General features: G+C 42.5%; 1 long non-coding RNA gene across 1 annotated transcript in view; it reads left to right on the forward strand.

The window, feature by feature from the left end:
- Positions 1–598: 598 nt before the first annotated feature.
- The window catches only part of LOC119482707, a 307,476-nt gene continuing 287,780 nt past the window's right edge, over positions 599–20,294 (forward strand). Inside the window, exon 1 of the long non-coding RNA XR_005205504.1 lies at positions 599–697. This is a non-coding gene — a long non-coding RNA (uncharacterized LOC119482707). The remainder of the gene's footprint in view (positions 698–20,294) is intronic.

Genomic DNA, 20,294 nt, shown 5'->3' on the forward strand with positions numbered 1-20,294 from the left:
GCAACAAACTGTCTGGCTGCTGCACATCAGTTTCCTGTCCTGTTGTTGGCTGTTTGGATGCCAGAGACCAATGCTTCACTTCAGCAAGGTAGGAGCTGCTTTTGCTAACATTTAAGTTGAGTCATGTGTTCTCTTAAGTTGTTGTTGGTGCTGGAGATGCTGATGTCCATGTAACATTTAAGCTAATCTTAGCTAGCTAACCAGCCTCACCATGTTGCTTCAGGACTTCTTCACATCAGAGTTTCCTGTCCTGTTGTTGGCTGTTTGGATGCCAGAGAGCAATGCTTCACTTCAGCAAGGTAGGAGCTGCTTTTGCTAACATGTATGTTGAGTCATGTGTTGTCTATCAAGTTGTTGTTGGTGCTGGAGAGTCAAATGTCCATTAAGATAGCTAACTAGCCAGCCAGTCACCAACTGCAGTGTCAGAAATGATGTTTTTCTGTCCACCTGCTACTGTGGCTGGTGGATTCCAAACATCTACTCAATACACTACCACTGTGTTTTTGTGAGTGAAGCAAATCTAGCAGCTACTTGCTTCTTATTTGACCAGCTTTTGGCTGCTGGCTTGTGCTAATTTCCAACCCTGACCAGCTGTATCATCATGTTGCTTCAGGACTTCATTGAAGAGGACATTGTGCTGGCTGTTCATCACATCAGAGTTTCCTGTGCAGGAGATCAATGCTTCACTTCAACAAAGGTAAGGAGCTGCTTTTGCTAACACTTAAGTGTTGTGAGTTCATGTCTTGTAATTTAAGTTGCTGCTGGTGATGCTGCAATGCTGTCTGCTCTGACAGACATCTGATTGTTGTTGATATCTTGGTGTTTGCTGTCTGCTAATATCTGTTGTTATGGTGCTTTCATATTGCTACCTGCTGTATTGGAATTACCATTAGCTGTGAAGTCATTTGTTATTGTGACTTGAGCTTATCTGTTGTCTTTTGTTTGGTTGGAGGCCTTTGAGCCATTGATTTACATGGTGGTGAAATATGAATCATCATGTTTGAGTATTATGGCTGTAATGAGCTGAATTGGTTGTGCAGTAGTTTTGTTGTGTGCTGGCTTTGAGGATGTAAACATGGCTGGTTTTCTTGCACGCTGCCCATTCATATAATTATTCTCCTGCAATATGCACCTCATGGGAAAGTCAACATGGCTTTTTGTCACACAAAACATATGTTGTCACACTCACATTTTCTCCACAAACCATATTTCTGTGTTTTCCACTGCTGCTACATAACATGTCGGCCTCAAGTGCTGACTTCAAGCTTGAGGCCCATTTGTTGCTAAGATGCCAGGAGATGACTGCTTCACTTCAACAAGGTAAGGGCTGGTTTTTCTAATATGTATATGTTGGTTTTTCTCAGCTGCTGTTTGTGTGCCATAAATGCTTTGACGTTTCTGATGATGCTGTCTATTTTTGGGATCTGATAGCTGCTAATTTCTGCTTTTCTGTGGTTGCTGTTACTGGTGATTTTGGTGGTTGTTTATCTTGTGATACCATTGATTTGGTGTTGAAATCTGAATCATCATGTCTGCGTGTTATGTGGCCTGAATGGGGTTCGTAGCAGATTGTTGTTTTGGTCTGTTCAGTTGATGTTTGTGTGCTTAATAATCTCGGTTTGATGCCGCTGCTTCTGGCGGTTTCATTGCTGTCTCACAGATCTGCTTGTGGTTGATGTTTTGGCATTTATTGGCTGATAATTGCTGTTATGCTGCTATTTTTATTGCATTGTTATTAATTGTACTTTCTTGTGGTGGCTGAGCTTTATTTTTGCTTTGGGTTGTTGCGTGAGCTGTATGATGCTTTTTTTAATCTGGATTTACATAGTGGTCAGAGTGGTATAAATACTTTTGTTTGAGTGTTATAGATACTTGTCTGGATTGTTGTTGCTCTGATGGTGGTTGTTGGCTCTACGCATACTCTTATTTTAATCACTTAGTGCTGCTGTTCATGTTGCATTTCATAAGCTCCAGTATAATAAGTATAATCGTCTTTCTGTTGTGCAAAGCTTGGTGTATCCTTGTGTAGTAGCCAAATATCCCCTCTCTTCATCTGTTCATATGTAGTCTGACTCACCAGATGTAGACTGTAAATATAAGTCTGCCATTGGCTGCCTTTGCTATCTATTTTGTAAGGGCACCATTGCTGCATCCTGTGCTTAGCGCCGCCCAAGACGATTGTGATTAATTTAAAGAAATACAAACAAGCCAGATTGTTTCTTTCCTCTATACCAGAATGATTACGTGCGGAGCCAGACCTTTCTTTAGCACTCTGGAGATACGTCTGGCTATGCAAGACTACTTCATATGATAGACTAAATCTCTTGCATGCAAGATGATTTAAAACATTTTTTTCCCCCAACTTTTCCTCTCCATAAATTGCTATAGCACGTCTAATGGCATTGAATATATGCAGATGGCTTTGACATTAAGAGACTAAAGTCTTTGTAGCACCGGAGACAATCATTACACAACTACTCTGCTACATAGTGTGTCCACATTAGGGCTGAATGATTTTGAAAAAATATCTAATTTATTTATTATTTTGACTGATATTACAATTGCGACATGATTTTTGATATAAGAGGAAATGATAATTTTGACATCTTTATTCTCATTTTCATTAAAAAACATATCTACATGATTATGGTGTGAGTTTTGCGGGGATATGTATCAAACAAAGATGTTTTTCTTAAGTCTGCAGCACCACAATGTTTAATATAAAATGGTATTTTGACACACATTTTGTCTGTAGCAAATATTGTGCCCATTTTGATAATTTTTTTTTATTAATTGTAGTCTACATCCACATTTTTCTGTGCCTTTCAAACTAAAGATACAGTATTTAATGTTCGCTATCTGCAGCTATTTGTCAGGTTATTGCACTGATGTCTACGCCGATTGTATTGAGCTTGATTAGGACTATATCCACATTTCTAAAAGAAATACAAATTGTGATGCTTTCTTTCTTTGGTAAAAGAATTTTCCTTTTTAGTTAACCCTGAACAAGTTAGATAAATGTCAAACGTAGCCTCGTAATTCACCGTTTTGCCACACACGTACCGTGGGCCTGTCCACATTCTGTTCTCGATTTGCAAACTTTAACACACTAATGGTTTATACAAGCATAAATCACGCAAACTGCAATAACCGCTTTAGTGTTGGCCTTCAAAAAAAAAGCTCACGACGGTCAGACCCCTTGAATCTTGAATTAAGTAAAATCTGATGCAGAAAACGTGACGAATGGAGGGATAAAAGTATGTTTGAGACTCTCATCTATTATTGAAGAGGCCACTAGATCCAGATCACATCAGGCCTGGGACAGTAGATAGTGTTTCATGGTGGCTTTGTCTTTAAATATTCTCCTAGATTGAAAGCTTCAAAGTAAACTTCAATTACTGCAGTGATTAGATCTGGCCTGCTCCATTAGAGGACATTCTAGCTCGGGGGGGACAGACCGAGAGAGCAGGGCGAGGACTCTCAGACCCCCAGCCAAGGAATTACTAACTATTGATCTTGCTGCCACAAGCCATCTGACAATGACATTATAGTTGTGTAGCTTCAGAAGGAGCAGTACAGTTCAGCACAGGGGCTGATGTAGTCCCTGCAAAGCACTTAGACATGGGGATGAAATCCCATTTCATTTGGGGACGGGATGGAGAGCAAAGGGTTTCTGCTGGCTCTGGGTTAAAGGTCCAATTTGATTCAGTTTTTATCATTTTGTTTTGAAATACACTGTGGCTCAGTGTAACAATTGTAGTTTTCAGTGTTTCTTGACAACGTGGGCTTCCCTATCAGTCGCTAAAGAAACATTGTGTTCATGGGTTTTTAGTTTTTTTTGCTGGTGATAAGCAGATGTTTTGCGGCTAATCTCGTTACACATTTTCATTTGATTAGAGCTAACCAGCTGTAATAAAGGTGTGTATGTGTATTCTTAGAAATGACTCAAAACTTGACCATTTGGCATCCCACATTTTGACTTCTTTATCAAGTGTTGTTCATGTTAAAATGTGCCCTTTTTAGATATTCCCAACCATACAAACTCCTCAAATTCACATTTTTTTTCTCTAGAGTTCATCAAACTTGCATTAAAATATGCAGAAAGAACTCATATGACGGCCATGGGACATGTTTGTTAGAAGAATAAGTGACTCTAAATTGCTGTATTCCTGCATGTTGGCCTAGTGGATACATTTGCAACCAGTCTGGGCTGGGTTGTACCCTGCTTCCCACCCAATGCATGCTGGGATAGGCTCCGGATCCCTGCGATCCTGAACAGGATAACAGGTTTAGAACCTGGATGGAAAGATGATTCACGGATAGATCCAGTTGTGACTTCAGTAAATCCAGTGATGTGTTGTTGACTGTAGTTAATTTGAAATGGCTTGAATAAACCATCATGATAATGAATTAATTTTACAACCGTAAAGTACAATACTAGACATCACAATACCAATACCAGAACAGGTTGGCTAATACAATATACTATCATAACAGTGGTACAAAATAGAAGACAAAATCAGACCAAGTACAAATCATACTACAATGAGGAAAGTATAACATATTCTAAAAACATATTCAAGCATGTAAATAATATTGCACATTGTGTTAAAATAGCAGTTGTCGGTCTCTCAGTGTCACACTTCTTGCAGTGTGGTAGACTAGGTGTCTTGAATGTGTTTATTTCCTAATAAAACTTCCCTATGAAATGGAAGTTGGAGCGTCTTTCGCTTCTGTACTGTGATGTATTCCCCAGTGAAGCACAATATTTGAGTGATGTACAGTTACAAGAGGGATTTAAATCAAATCCTTTGCATTGGATTGGACCACTAAAAAGTAGGCGGGTTTTGTAGGTTTGGTCAATCTTAGAATTTGTTGAAATTGGTTGGTACTAGCTTATGTAAGCACACTTCATATTTTGTTTTACAGGTAGAAAAAATGATTGGATTTGATACAAATATATGAAGAAATTGTTTTTTTTGACAATTTGCTTGCATATATTGTTAAATAAGTGCACAATATGACCTGGGATGTGATCTAAAATGGTTATTATGGCATTTTTCATTTAATCTTGACTTTAAACAGTGTCTTAATTTGAAAGTCTTTGGATAACGTACTGTCTGTGGTTACAGCTGTTCCAATACGATGGATCGGTGACGGCACCGACACCGACTGCTCATTGTGTTCAATCCATAATAAATACATTTTTGTTATATAATTACATTTTGCACATGCCTAAAAAGATGTTACACTGAGAAGTATGCGTCTAGTTAGTTTTAGATTTTAAAGACTAAAAAGGAACGGTTGTATCGTCCCGTTTAATCTGTTGAAATCAATACAAGAAGAAGGAGGACTATACTGTACTTCCCTACGTATTGAATATGTATTAATACTTTTATGATATCATTTCTTTTGTGATCTTTTTACCTTGTAAATGATGCCTGTATGCAAACATCAGGGATAACAATGGAAAGAAGTCCAGGAACTTTACCGTTTTATTCTGACAAAATCTGATATGTTCTATTTTTACTTATATATATATATATATATTTATATATATATATATTAGAAGGTTTCAATATACCAAACCAAACCAAAAGGCCTCTCTCATGTTTCTGAAACAGTCTGAAGCAGTTTGAAACCAGTAGTCTAAGCAGAAAACGACAGGAAAATACATGACCTTGATAATGATGATAATGATCCTGATGGTTTTCTTCGTCACAATGCCAATACTGTTAATAACGACAGTGATGATGACGGATACGATGATGATGATGATGATGATGATGATAATGATGGTGCTCCCAGTGACTGCGCTGGCTGGCACTGTCGATGCTGCCGATGATTGTGGAAATGAGCATGTTGATAAGGCCCCGAAACATTTTCTTTTGAAACATGCATGGCTCCCTGATAACAGTGTACTGTAAGTCTACCCTGATAGTCCCGCGCTGACCATCTTATCTACTGCATCTCACTGTCAGACATCCACTTCCCCTTTCCTCTCTGTTTTTGCAAGCCCCCCGAAAGCCATTAGAACAACCTGATCAAGGCTGCGTGTGCACATCCGTAATCAGGAACGTTAAGAGGTTAAGTTATAGAAACATAATGAAGGATTTGATTTAGAATAGGGGTGCACGAGAGAAGTGAAGAAGAACATGGGCACTCAAGTAAGAGAGGGGAAGATGGAGACAGAGAGGGAGAGCAGGGGGGGAAAGAAAGAGAGAGCGAAAAAGGCAGGGGGAAGATAGATCACGGTCCTGAGCGATTGTGACAAGCATAGACCCTATCAGCCGCTGTTTGTTTGCACACTCCCCTCTCTGCATTAAAGGAGCCGTCCAGGCCGCCGGCAGGCCGCGAGCGCTCCATCTCATCACCTGACACGCCAACAGATGTTATGGGCTGATAAGAGCCCCGCGGCCCCCTTCCCTTTGCATCTACGATTACCTCCGCACAAAGGAGAAAAAGGGGCGGTGGAGATGGAGGAGGGGAGAGGAAGGAAGAGAGGGAAGGAGGCAGGAGAGGAAATCAAATACTTCATGATGACTTGGTGTAAAAAAAAAAGAAAAAAAGAAATGAAATAGATGGAAGAAGTGGTGTGTGTGTGTGTGGATGGGAGATTGAAAAAAGGGAGAAGGAAAGATGGTGGACACACTCATTTGTCCTGTATGAAGTGGTAAATGGCCTCGCCGTGCTTCCTGGCCCCACGCTGTTTGTCTCCGTCCTAATCGGCTTATTCCATAAGCACTGCTGCACCATCGTCATTAGGCAATGATAATGATATTATTTAACAGGGGATGAGAGAATTAAGGAGGCGAGCTATCTGATGGCTAGTTTCGCTCGCCGCCTCATTTCCTCATCCTTCGGAAAAGAGAACGTAGCATTTCCCCTTCCCGTTGATAAGTTTTGCAATTGTAAAAAAGATGCTTTAATAACATCCATTGGCTTTTATTGCCTATAAAACGTCATTACTCCAACTTTTTATTGTGCATTACACGGCTGGTTTGTTCTCCGAATAACAAAATTGGGATGTCAAAAAGAGAAAGTGGAACATTGGTCTTGTTATGGCGAATGTAACCCAATCACTGCAGTAAATACATACATATCTCCGTCTCTCCCGCCGCCGCCGCTCCCTCCTGATCACTAATTTATGATATAATTTAACAACGCTTCTATATTTGTTCCGCTAAACACTTTGCGCGGCATCAAATTACGGCTCACAAAAAGATCATAGAAACCCAATATCATGCATCCTATTCTCAGCCAATCTGAACGGAGAGATTGTGTTTCTTTTTTCTTTTTGCTTGGCTCCGAGTCCAGAGGGGGATAGATGACATTACTAAACACAAATCAGCCAATAGAATAAACAAACTCGGGGGATAAACAACAATGCAATCTCCATCTCACGCGTAAACAATATGGAGTGTGTGTGTGTGGCTTCTCTTGATGAGATTGAATATGTGTAGATGATAAGCCAAGCAAGGTAATCAATGCAGTCATGATGTGTGGGGGAGGGAGGGGGATGGAGGGTGAAACGGGGGCATCAGGTCCTATCGCAGGCAGGCATCAATGGAATTTCTAAAGCGCCTTGCCTGCCCTGTGTGTTGGTGTGTGTGTGTTTGTGCGTGCGCGGAGCAAAAGCGTGACAAACGCGTCATTTCGTGTGCGAGAGAGATAAGCTCTAAATAATTGCGGTCTGACAGGCCTGAATAATGGCCAAATTAGACAGAAGGTGCACATTATTACGAGCGGCAAACATTCAAGGCTGGTTTGAGATGTAACTCGGGCTTGATTAAGGCTCCGATGATGGCGCTGATGGTGTTGTTAGACCCCCCGCACCCCGCCCTAATCCTATTTCCCTCTCCTCTATACTTTCTTCTTCTCCCTCTCTCTGCGCATTAGCATTGCGGGGCTGCTCCGCCGAGTTACCTGTGGACGACCTCCTGTTGAGTCGCGGCCCACACACCGAGTAAAAGGGGGGGATGAGCAAAGAGAAAGAAGATGAGGGGGCGGGGGTAAAACAGCCACGGCCGTTGATAATCGGCGGATAAAAACGAGCGATACAAGGTCGGGGAGAGGACGAAGGAAACAAGTCGGGTGAAGCCGGGGGTTTGTGTGAAAGGAGCGATGGCGGAGAACAGAGAGGAGATAGAGGAGTGGCGGCTTTGATGTCGATCAGCTTTGGATTTGGTGTTTTGTCTGTGCCGCGGTTACGCCACGCTCTGGTAGAAAGATGAGAAAGGCCTTTTTGGAAGGCTTTTGCGTGGTCGGCGCTTTACCTGAGGCCCAACCAAAACAAGGAGCCTGTATCCACGGTACAGATCAGAGCTTGCGGTACAGCATGACCTAATGGTAGAAAGACGGGCTTAAAAAATGACAGAATCAAGCATGTAGTGGAGGAAAAAACACACCTAAAATCAATTTCCCCACCTGATATAAACCTTTATGGTGTAAATCATAGCATATACCAAACTAAATCACATCAAATTTCATTTTGCACCGACCTTTTTTAAATGAAAAGCCTCAATTCATAAAAAAACAACATGGGTTTTTTGTTCATTCTTATACTTCTAGTGCAACGCCCGTTCAGAACGCGTTCCCGTCTGAAACGGGCCGATTGTTTGGCCCCACATGATTTAAAAGATGCGACAGAGTTTGCAGCCCTGATATCCTCAGGCAGGTCATTCCATGGTCTAGGTGCCCTGACTGCAAAGGATCTATCACCTTTGTGTATTAAAGGACCCATATTATAATTTTTGTTTTTTTATTATAAAGCAGGCTTAAGTCCTATATAAATACTGTGAAAGTATCTAAACACTCAATCCACAGGGAAATACACACAGCCCGTATTCAGAAACTCTGCATTTGAAACAAGCTGTCAGGATTTTCTGTCCATTTGTGATGTCACGAATATACAATATTTAGACCCTTTACGCAGTTTTTAAACGTAAACATACTAAATGTGACCCAGTTTATTACTGGTTTGCAGTGTGTATGTGAATGTCATCAGCTGACAGGAAGTACACATGGACCCAAGCTGTTGCCTAGCAACGCAATTCTGTTGCTATTCCGTCAAAATGCGCTAAAACGGAGCGTTTCAGACAGAGGGTAAATACAGGTATATTCAGGCTAACAGTATGAGGAAAATGCAGGTTTTTTTTTTTACATTTCAGCATGTAAACATGTTCTAGTAGAAACACAAAATACAAGTATGAACCTGAAAATGAGCATGATATGGGACCTTTAATCTGGACCTTGGAATCGCAAGGAACGATGCATCCAAGGATCTCAGGGTGCAGGAAGGGACATAGGGCAATGACAGATCTGCTAAATAACGGGGCGAGGCCTCTCAGGGCTTTGTAAGCTCTTAATCTTAACTTTTGATTTGTCACTTTCTGCAGGGGACATGAGTTGTATTGAGGGCATCTTATTGAGTTTGGATGGGACTGTATTCTGTGACTTTTTTTTACTCAGCGAGATTATTATTTTTTTTTTCCCTCACACAAGCTGGATAATTTCAGTTTTGGAGCAGAACTCCCCCAAATCTATTTCAAACACCCATCTGATATCAGCAGGAGTGATCAGATCCAGATCACATCCATAATCTCCACGCTGATCACTGCCCAAGCAGACGGTTATCTGTGAGTGTTAGTGATTGGGAGATTAGTGTTTTTAAATGCTTATCCGTGTAGACCTCCCCGAGGTAGTCTCTCTCCAGAGCCTCCGATGAATCGCGCCGTCAAATCGGAGACTCAGACAACACAGATCCGACATGTTGGCTTTTGGGGGTGAGAGGGGAGATGATGGAGTGGGGGGTGATGGCAGCTGTATAGTGGATCATGTACATAATCACTTGTTTATCACCAGAACATCTTGCCAAATCACTAAAGCACTGCTCTAATCACAATAACCAGAGCAGCTGCTGCTTTCCTCCTCTGTGTGCATCTTAAACCTATATGGGGTCAACTTAGGGTTACAGGTTTTTAAGAGCTGATAACAGCAGCCTATAGATATCTCTGGATAAAATCAGCTAATATTAAACATCTTTGAATTTGACCATGTCTAAAGGAATACTCTTACACTTGTTGTGCTTTTCACAGGGAGTTAAAGGAGATCAAAATGAAGTTCATTCAGAGATTGATCCATGATGTATTTACCCTAGCAGGGACACTGCTAATTAAGCTCAGAGGTGCTTTCTAGCAGCTCCAGAGCTGTCTTATTTCAACCACGAAATCACGACAAAGTGTGTAATAGACCCGGCTGTCCACCAGAGCGTAGCGTGTCAGTGTCACGTGTTGCCCCGCAGAGACGTGAATATTACATGCCTGTATTAACATGCAGTACCAGCAGGGGGCAACGAAACCACTGACTTAGGTTTAGGCAAGAAAACCACTTTATGAAGGGAAAACCTCATGTTTGGGCTTAAAATAAGTACGTAAGCTTAGTAAAACATGTACGGAAACAACGAAACGTCGGTTCAGGAAACACGTGACAAACTTCACTAACGTAACATACAAAACAAAACAGACTGACGGACCCAGATCTGGCTCCGCTGCCGCCTCGACCTGCATTCGGAGCTCCAGCAGCAGCTCATCCTCCGGGCCAAGAGCAGACCTTCGCCTCGCTGGGAGCGAACACCGCCACCACGCCACCGGAGGCACGGGCCGTATTGCTGGACCTGCTGATTGGAAGGGAGGCACGGGAGAACCAGAACCAGGACTGCACGTGGAAGACTTGTCCGACATTACTCCACTAAAATGAGGGGTTTTCTAAAGGGACTCTGGTGCTCAAAAACATTACCGCCTTTGTCTGCAACCACCAAAATCAACACAAAACTTGAAGTTACTTAATTGTGGGACATAACAGCTGCTGCCAATGCTACTAACAGTAACATGCATGCATCCTTTTGTGAAATCTGATTTTAAAAAAGTCACAAGAATGAATTCAGGCTACTATCTTCCCAAAGACCACCGCTGCCATATTGATCAGCTCTGTAATAAATATGCAGTCAAACTCCTCCAACTCTTCACCCTGCCGGCCCCGTGGGCCAAAAGTAATTTACGTCTGATCCGAGTGTATGTGACTCGGAGTAAGAGTGTGTGTTTCTGTGTTTGGGATCAGGATGAGATCAAATCCTCCATACACAAAAAGCTCCCTGCTATGTATCTGCTGTCCTCATCTACCTTGGCCTGGTAGGAGATGTTCTGGTGCCAGTAGGACGGAGGGGAAACTCCAAACGCTAAATAAGCCTTATCTGCTCCCAGTGCTCGGCTGAGATTAGGAGAGGAGTAAAGGAAGCCAGCGGAAAGGAAAAGAGAAGCAAGGAAGGCAAGTAGAAAGGAAAGGAGAGGAGGCAGTGAGGAAACGAAAGAAAACCAAGGAAAAGAAGCAGAAAGGAAAAGTAACAAGAAGAAAGGAGAAAACATGATGGGAATTCAGTGGAAAGGAAAAGAAGCTGAGTGGAAAGGAAAGGAGACCAGGAACTTGGTGGAAAGGAAAGGAAAGAAAGCCAATGGAAAGGGAAGGAAAGGAAGTGGATACAAGAGGAAAGGAAGCCAACGAGAAAAGGAAGCCAGTTCAAAGAGAAGGAGAGGAAGCCAGTGGAAAGAGAAGGAGAGGAGCCAAGTGGAAAGGAAAGGAAAGGAAAGGAGACCAGTGGAAACGAAAGGAAGGACGCCAATGGAAAGAGAAGGAAATGAGGAGTCCAGTGCCAAGGAAATAAAAGGAAAGAAAAGGAGAGGAGGCCAGTGGAAAGGAAAGGAGAGGAAGCAAGTGGAAAGAAAAGGAAAGGAATGGAAGCCAGTGGAAAGAGTAGAGGAGGCCAGTGCAAAGGAAATGAAAGGAAAGAAGGGCAGTGGAAAGAGAAGCAAAGAAAAGGAAAGGAAAGGAGAGGAGGCCAGTGGAAAGGAAAGGAAAGGAAAGGAAAGGAAGCCAGTAGAAAGAGAAGGAGATGAGGCCAGTGGAAAGGAAAGGAAAGGAGAGGAAGCAAGTGGAAAGGAAAGGAAAGGAAAGAAAGCCAGTGGAAAGAGAAGGAGAGGAGTCCAGTGGAAAGGAAAGGAAAGGAAAGGAATGGAAAGGAAAGGAAAGGAAAGGGGGAGAAATCAGTGAAAGGAAAGGAAAGGAGACCCGTGGAAAGGAAAGGAAAAAAGCCAATGAAAAGGAGGTTAGAAAGGAAGGGATAAGAGGGGAAGACGTTTGAGAGGAGGTAAAAGGAAAGGTGAGGATACAAAGGGAGAATCAAGGAGACTAGACGTGAGTGTTAGACATGTACTGTTTTTTTTCAACTCCCTCTAAACTCCCCCTACGCTTTCTAACTCTCCACTAAAGAGCGACCGAGTCAAGGCAGCCTCCTCCTGGAAATGAGCGTCTATCTTTGCAGAGAAGCGCTTGTTTTTGATTCCATTACCCAGGCGAGGTGTGGGGTGAGAGGGTGGCAAATGGGGGAATTTGGGAGTGCTTGGCGAGCGGGCGCATGGGGAGAAAAGCCAGTTTGGGAAGCAGCGGTGGAACCACAATCTCTGGAGTCCATTCTGTCCCTGCCGCCCTGTGATCCCCACAGCAATTAAAGGCAAGGAGAGAGAGGCCACAGGGAAGTCCAACAAATCACGCCCACGAGGAGATGCACTACAAACGTATTACATTGTGTACATATGGAAAGGTACCGAGGAGAAGACAGTGAGGGTGAATAAAGTGAGATTTATTTACACAATCCCTGTAACAGTGGATCACAGGGGATTCAGAGGGTTCACAGCGAAATGAAGAATCGTTTGATTTCACTTTTATTATCCTACTTGAGAACTTTTTTACTCTGTTTCCCTCTTCTCACTGGTTTCCTTTCAGTATAGACCGTTAGCATGGTGCACAAGAATCTGGATTTCTAAGTGTTATAAATGCAACTTGAACTTGAAATAAAAAAATATATATATAATAATAAATATGTGAATATATTACGACGATATATTAGGACCATTGTAGGTAAAAAAAATAATGACGATGCCGGGGGAATGGGGTAATATTTTGAGAAAAAACTCAGAGATTAAAGTCGCAAAAATACGAGAAAAAAAATGGATATTCTCTGAGATTAAAGTGGCAAATATCTGAGAAAAACTCACAAATTTGCGAGATTATAAAGTCCGAAATTTACAAGAAAAAACTCACAAATATGCAAGATTATAAAGTCCTAAATTTGCGAGGAAAAAAAAATATTCTCTGAGATTAAAGTGGCAAATTTACTAGAAAAAAATCACAAATTTGTGAGATTATAGTGTCATAAATTTATGAGAAAAAAACTCACAAATTTGCAAGATTATAAAGTCATGAATTTCTGAAGAAAAAACTCTAATATTCTCTGAGATCAAAGTGGCAAATTTACAAGAAAATACTCACAAATTTGCGAGATTGTAAAGTCATAAATTTACGAGGAAAAACTTGGATATTCTCTGAGATTAAAGTGGTAAATTTTAAAAAACACCAAAACTCCCATTCAAAAAAGAAAAAACGTGAACATAGCGGTTTTGGCAATTGCTTGCCATCCCCTGCGGTTGGCCTGTCAATAGCGGTATACTGCAATATTGCGGTTATTGCGACAACCCAAAATATCATTGATATAAAGAACAGAATCTAAGCAATATAAGTACAAAAATATAAGCAACATGAAGTGTTATACAATAACGAGCCATTGCTGGAGTCCCCACTCAATGCTGCAGAGTTGAATAGGATAGGATACATTTTTTTTTTACAATTTTTTGCAGATTGTTAAAAAAAAAAAAGTATATTAAATGAAAACTGTCATTATGGTTCACTATGTATAGATTGGTGTAATGTAGTTTATATACTTTACCTTAGAACTCAAGTTACAAAATTATGTGTTTGATTAAAAGGGTCTTTCAAGTCTTTTTCTGAAGTTCTATTCATTCTCACGCTGTATCCATCCATACACACCACTGTAGACACACTGGGGTACTTGGGTATACATCTTTTAAATCATGAAAACATGTTCATCTCACGAGAAGACAACTAATGCAAAAACAAACACAGAAGTCAAAACTTTTCCAAAAGATCACAGGAGAGTAAATCTGTATTTTCTCAAGGAAACGCACCCACTGGATTCTCACTTTGTCACAGACCAACTAACACAATTACATCATTACCATAACAAGTCTGTATCTTTTATCCCTTGTTGGATGTAACTCATAGAAGTTGTGATAATTTTTTTTTTTTTTTTATCTCTGCTGTGTTTTCTTACTCCCACACTATCCAGAAAGAAAAAACAAAAATAACACCCTCATCTGACCAATCGCAGAGAACGATAGTGAGATTGTCTCCATCCTTCATCGTAGGATGATCCTAAATCCACATCACATCTCTCCTCACACCCCCACTCTTCACTTTAAGTTGAATATCGCCGCTCATTCTTTTGCCGGAGCTTTAAAGCAGTGCCAGTGACCACCCACTCCAACTCTTATCCCCTCTTCTTCCCCTCTCCTCCAATGTCCATCAGTCATTGTTCCCTTCCCATCCTCCTCCTCTCCTCTCCTCTCTTTCCTCTCCTCTCCTCTCCTGTCCTCTCCTCACCCACCCCCACCAACCCCTCGGCTTTGATCTTGATTTCTTACCAGGAAATATCTACCAAGGGGCCGTCCAGCTACAATAACATTCAATAAAAGAACACAAGGGTGGCCAAGACTGGACCACTGATAGCGCCACGATTTATGGGCCCTGCTCGCTTGTTTGCTACAACACCCGGACACTCAAACACAACAACAAACACACGCTCACATAGGTTTATACATCACCAAGCGTGCTGCGTTTGGTATTTGTATTTATGAGTATCTTGTATAAGCGCTCTCTCTTGATTTTTATTGTAATCAGGCCCAATAAACCTCCGATATGCTCCTGGTCTTGTCAGTTTACTAGTTTACCTCTTTTTTTTCTGGGAAAGTTTCTATTGGTTTTTATTTTTTCTCATCTTTTCTTTTTTGTTCCTATAAATAAATTATATATTTGACCTCAGGACATCTCTGACAACATACAGACAGAAAATCAAGCATTTTTATTGTATAAATTTAGAGTTTTTCTAAAGTCAAAATCCCCAGAAGTGTATGATTCAACCTTTTCCCATCGCAATAAATCGTAATATCCAATCGCAATACTTGTAGAATCGAATCGGCACCCAATCGCTATCGGGATAGTATCGAATCTGGAGATAGGCGTTTCGTCCCAGCCCTAGTTATTATCAATTCAGACAATTAAATGTGTATCACGACATCTTTATATTAGGGCTGGGCGATATGTCCAAAATCTTCTATCCCAATATAGTTCGATTTCATATCGATAACAATATATATCACGATATATCATGTTTTCTGGTAATTCAATGAATAAATAGTCCTATTTTGTATCCTCCTGTGTGAATTAAATACTTGACAAATGAGTATTTTCTCATTTAATTAAGAACTTCAGTGCAAAATGAATATAACGATTTCCAGCTGACAGCAGTTTGATTTAACTTTTGATCAGACTTTCTGAGAAATTTGAGTTCGTATATGTTTGTTATTATCAATTTAGACAACATCATTGTGTATCACGATGTCTCGATATATGATTTCGCAATACGATTCCTTTTGAAAGACGATTACTTATCATATTGAATTATCGCCCAGCCCTAAATGATGTATTTATATACAAACAAATGTTCTAACTTTGCAGGAGAATGTCACATTTGATCTGCTCTCCCGTAACAAAATAATACAGATGTAGGGAGGAAATTAGTTCTTTTAAATTTTGGGATAAAAATGGTCACATTTAAAAGATGTTACACAGAATGTCTGCCCATCAGCAACTGCAGTCAAAAGTGTCTCTTTGTGTTTCTTTCAGCAGAGAAACTTGGTCTGACATCTCGGCGGGGCTTTGTTCCTTGATGCTGTAGAAATAAAAGCACTCGCTTTGGCTGAAGCAAACTACATCAAATCAAACACAGGCTGGGCTGTATAGTTGTTGTTGACACTTGTCTCAATCCCCTTTGTTCCAATGTCCATATCAACCCGCCCACCGCACACTGACGCCTGTCCAAACAGGACTACAAATGGCTGCCGTCCCGCACTCTTTTAACACGCTGTGGGGACCGTGCACCGCTCCTCAGCAGCCCTGCTCTGGGAAAATCCACCATGACCAACGCTGTCCGAGCGGACGAGAAAGAGACAGCGTCCCCTTATGCCTCCGACCCCCCTGAGGGCTGGAAAAACCGAGTGTGACGCTGCTACCCACAAAACCAGTAGGGTATCAGCCCCACTGCGCCCACACTCCCCTCGGCCGGAGCGGAGCGTCGCCGTTACGGGGGACGCACCTCTGGGATTCGTTCCCTGTCCCGCTTGCGGTCGCGCCGCGGTTATCTGCTCAGGGCCAGGGAGCGGGGACAAGCGTGGGACTGAGGGGTTTGGACCGGGGCGGAGGGGGGGGGCAGCACCGATCCATTTTAGGACGGTGAGGGGATCATCATTGTCTCCCGTCTCACCCTGTCACTTACTGTTACCAAACCGGCTGGCTGACATCCTGTGTATTTTGTGCGATTTCCACAAAAAAACACTACTGGATGTGTGGTCTTGGCATCGAAAACTCGCACACGCGCACTTTACAAGTGAGCACACACTCTCGCAAACACAGACACGGTGTCACCACTACAGGCGCTTCTCAGCAAAACCTACACATGGCGAGTGTTGAGTGGTACAGCTCTTCGTAGCAGACTGTGTGTGGGAGGGACAGAGCCACAGGCGCTAAGTGTCTCTATAGCCCATGTGAAATCACATGTAGGCTGCGATGAGCCTCCAACCATACCAGGCACAATCACATGGAGGAAAAACAGAGGGAGCGGGAGCTTTAGAAAGACCACCAAGGATAGCAGCATGGCACAGGATGCCTGGGCTGTCTTCGTGTTAAGGCCTTTTTCTTCACTGTTCCAAAGTATTCACCACTTAAAACAGATTAAGAGCTTGGGGAATAAACAGGCCCCGATGCTACGAAGTGGGGAAACACAGGAGAGGAGGGTTTCGGGAATTAGAGAGCAGGACGAAAGAGGGAAAAAAGAAGCCTTTCAGGAGATAACGCCTCGAGAAGCAATCAGGATTGTTCCAATATTAAGGCGCTTGTGATGAAACAGATGAATGAATGAACAAAAGGGGGGTAGAATAAAGACATCTGGATCGCTTCATCGTGGGAAAGGAGCGACTTTTTTCTTTTTTGTAATTTGAGATCTTCAAAAAGCTCCGTTTTGGTCTCAAATGAATAGATAAGATTGGGTAGATGGTGTCCGCTGTAAGTTCTTGTTTCGGTCAGGCTTGTTTCTGTTCCCTTTGGCTCGTTGTGGAGATGGAGGAGGTGGATGGTCTGAGTGCGATGAAGCTTTGTCGGCCTCATCCTCTTCCTCCACATCTTCCTATCCAGTGTTGTGTGTGTTGGGACGGAGTGCTAAGAGTGGGAGTAATGAATCAGATTAGCTTCTTATGTATCTGATTAGTTTCTGTGGGATAGAGTGGTGTAATGGTTTGCCATTTTTGGCCTGTTTATCAGTCTGGATATAAACTCGTCCACTTCTGATTTAATGTCCATTATTTACTTCATCGGGACACCTCCGATTTTCGCAGCGTAATATTCGCCGTCAGTGTGAAAGTTTTCATGAGAAAAACAACAAATATATTGACGTGCGAATTAATCACACGGAAATATATGCCAGTATGTGAAGGCCTCTAGTCTTGAAACTTTGATGAATTATGCAATCTTTGTTTTTATCTTTTTATCCTTTTTCTTTTTTAAGAATGAGTATTGATATCTAATAGGGGAGGTATCTTCATAATCCCCATTTTTGGGCTTCTAACCTCTCCTTCACAATGTTGAAATGTTTTTCCTAAATTCTTAAAGACTTTTTATACATGTGTATATGTGAAAATGAATAAATAAATAGATAAATAAATAAAATGATCCAGGAGATTCCAGCGGTTTCACATTGAGCAACAATACAGGATATCCTTTAAAGGAAACTTTCAATTAGGAATTTATAGTAGTGAAATAAAAAAAACTTGTCAACTCTATACAGTTTTACTCGTAACCTGCCGTGAGCATTTTCTGTGGCCATGAATATTACTTCCTTAGGTGTAATATTTCAGAGTTCTGTGGTCTAAATTTGATTAAATGAGTCAAATTTGGTGAATAACTGATATAAAAGTAGTGGCACAAACTTCTGGCTTCAGTCCTTAAACCAACACTGTTAGCATCACCCTTCATAATCCCAGTTAAGTTGCACCACAAACTTTTGACTCGGGCTGTGAATTTATGTTGTGGTCAGCATGCTCTCAGACAGACAGCAGCGTCGTGGGATTTCACAAAAAAAAGGTCAAAACCGGGTCGGATCGGATCGCCGCCAAAAAACCTCTGATGAAGCTGGGAGTTCTGAAGCAGCAGCCGCAACTCTCGGATCAACAAAAGAGAAGACAGTTTGAAAGTGAGGGGGAACGCTGAGCGAGTGAACAAAGTGGATGCTTGCTGTTTAATCCCTCATCGATTCAGTCATGCTTTTTTTATTATTTAAAAATCTGTTGGCACTGGGGACCAGCAGAAAACACAGCCATCTTTATAAAATAACATTTAACTAAGTTGCACATGATGGCGATGGCGATGGTGATGATAATGGAGAATGCCACCAGCGAGCGCGGTGGGCGTTATTGTGCCGTTATTGGCCCCCCTGCTGGTTTTGATTTGCACAAAAGATGTGAGAGGGAGGAAGATGATTACCATAACAAACACACAGTTGCAGACGCACTCTTCCCCAGGGAAGTGTCAGTCTAAGTGGGAGAGTATGTTGACATTTATAACCATCTGGGGGGTAGGGGGGGGGGCATGGTCGCTATTTCTCAGCTGTTTAACTTCAATTAGGGAAGGAAGGGTGGAGAAGGAAGGAGCGGAGGGAAGAGAGGGAGGAATGGGGACGACTTGTTACTGAATGGTTAAGTGGTTGGCGGAATAGACGCTAAAGGGGGGAAACACATTTATGGGTGTCTCCTAAAGAGTTTGCATTGTGCCGCGGCCTTTGTGGCTTCACATTGATGGAAGACTGCTGATAGCTATAGGAGATTATGTATTGACGGAGGATGTTAATGCAGACCTGGACCTTTTTTTGCAAAAGAGTGATTACACTGGCGAGGCCTCACTCTGCCTGGAAGTTACATCCATTCACCTGAAAGCCAAACAAATATCTCTTTTTTTTTAAGGTCAGTGTCAGAAAACCGCCGCCCCAATACTGAGATGGTAGATCCCGAGGGACTGGACCAAAGAATGAAAGACGGGACAGAGAAAAAAAAAGAAATAATAAAATGATGAGGATGGAAAAAAAGGTCCTATTGGACAGGAAATAAAGTGTGCTGTCAGTCAGTAGCGGCAGCGGCTGCCAGAGTCACGTCTCCCAGGTTATTGCTTATTGTTTACTCCCCCTCTGAAAAGGTTAGAGGTCACGCCGACCACATCTATTTTTTCTCTCCCACCCACTCGCCCCATTCTTCTCCGAGCACAAGGAGGAACAAAGAGCGGCGGCGGCGGCGGCGAGGGCGGCGGAGGGAGAGGGATGTGGTTGGAGGGCGAGTTGGTGGCGGCGGGCGGTGGAGGTGGCGATGGTGGATGAGGGGGAGTGGAATTAGAAAAAAAAAAAAAATATAGAAAGGGAGAGCAGCGATCAGACAGCGCTGATAAGGAGAGGAGGCGGGGGCGGGGTGTTGCTGTGAGCTTTTGGGGGGGTGGCGGCGGCGGAGGATGGGTGGAGGTGGGGGTAGGGGTTCGGGGGGGGTGATGTGTGTATTCAACTCCGGGCTGACTCCTCTTATGCTAATACAGCCAATTTCCTCTTTTATTTCATTTCTGGAGCCGAAATCTGCGATCTGCGATAAGGTTGCCGTGGCGACCGCCTGTTCCCCGGGCGGATGCGGGCAGCCGTGTGATGGAGATGTGTAAGTCGGCGGGAGCAGCAGGGAATGAATAATTTAAAACTCCACCAAGCTGGAGAGATAAGAGAGAGCAGGGCTGAGGCCTCTCTCTCCTCTCTCTCTCCCTCGCCCTTCCCCACAATCCATCTCTCCACCTTCTAACTCTCAATCCCTCCTTCCCTCTGCTCTTTTTTTTCCCACTTTCTATTTCTCTCCCCGGACATCTAAGGCTTCATCCTCCAAAGCAAGCTGACCTCCAAGGTCAAGGGCATGATGGGTAATTGAACCGGTGGTTTGGGGCGGCTGGGATCGGGCCTACGGATGATACAGCAG

The sequence above is a fragment of the Sebastes umbrosus genome, chromosome 23 (genome assembly GCF_015220745.1).
Source record: "Sebastes umbrosus isolate fSebUmb1 chromosome 23, fSebUmb1.pri, whole genome shotgun sequence".
Lineage (NCBI taxonomy): Eukaryota > Metazoa > Chordata > Actinopteri > Perciformes > Sebastidae > Sebastes > Sebastes umbrosus.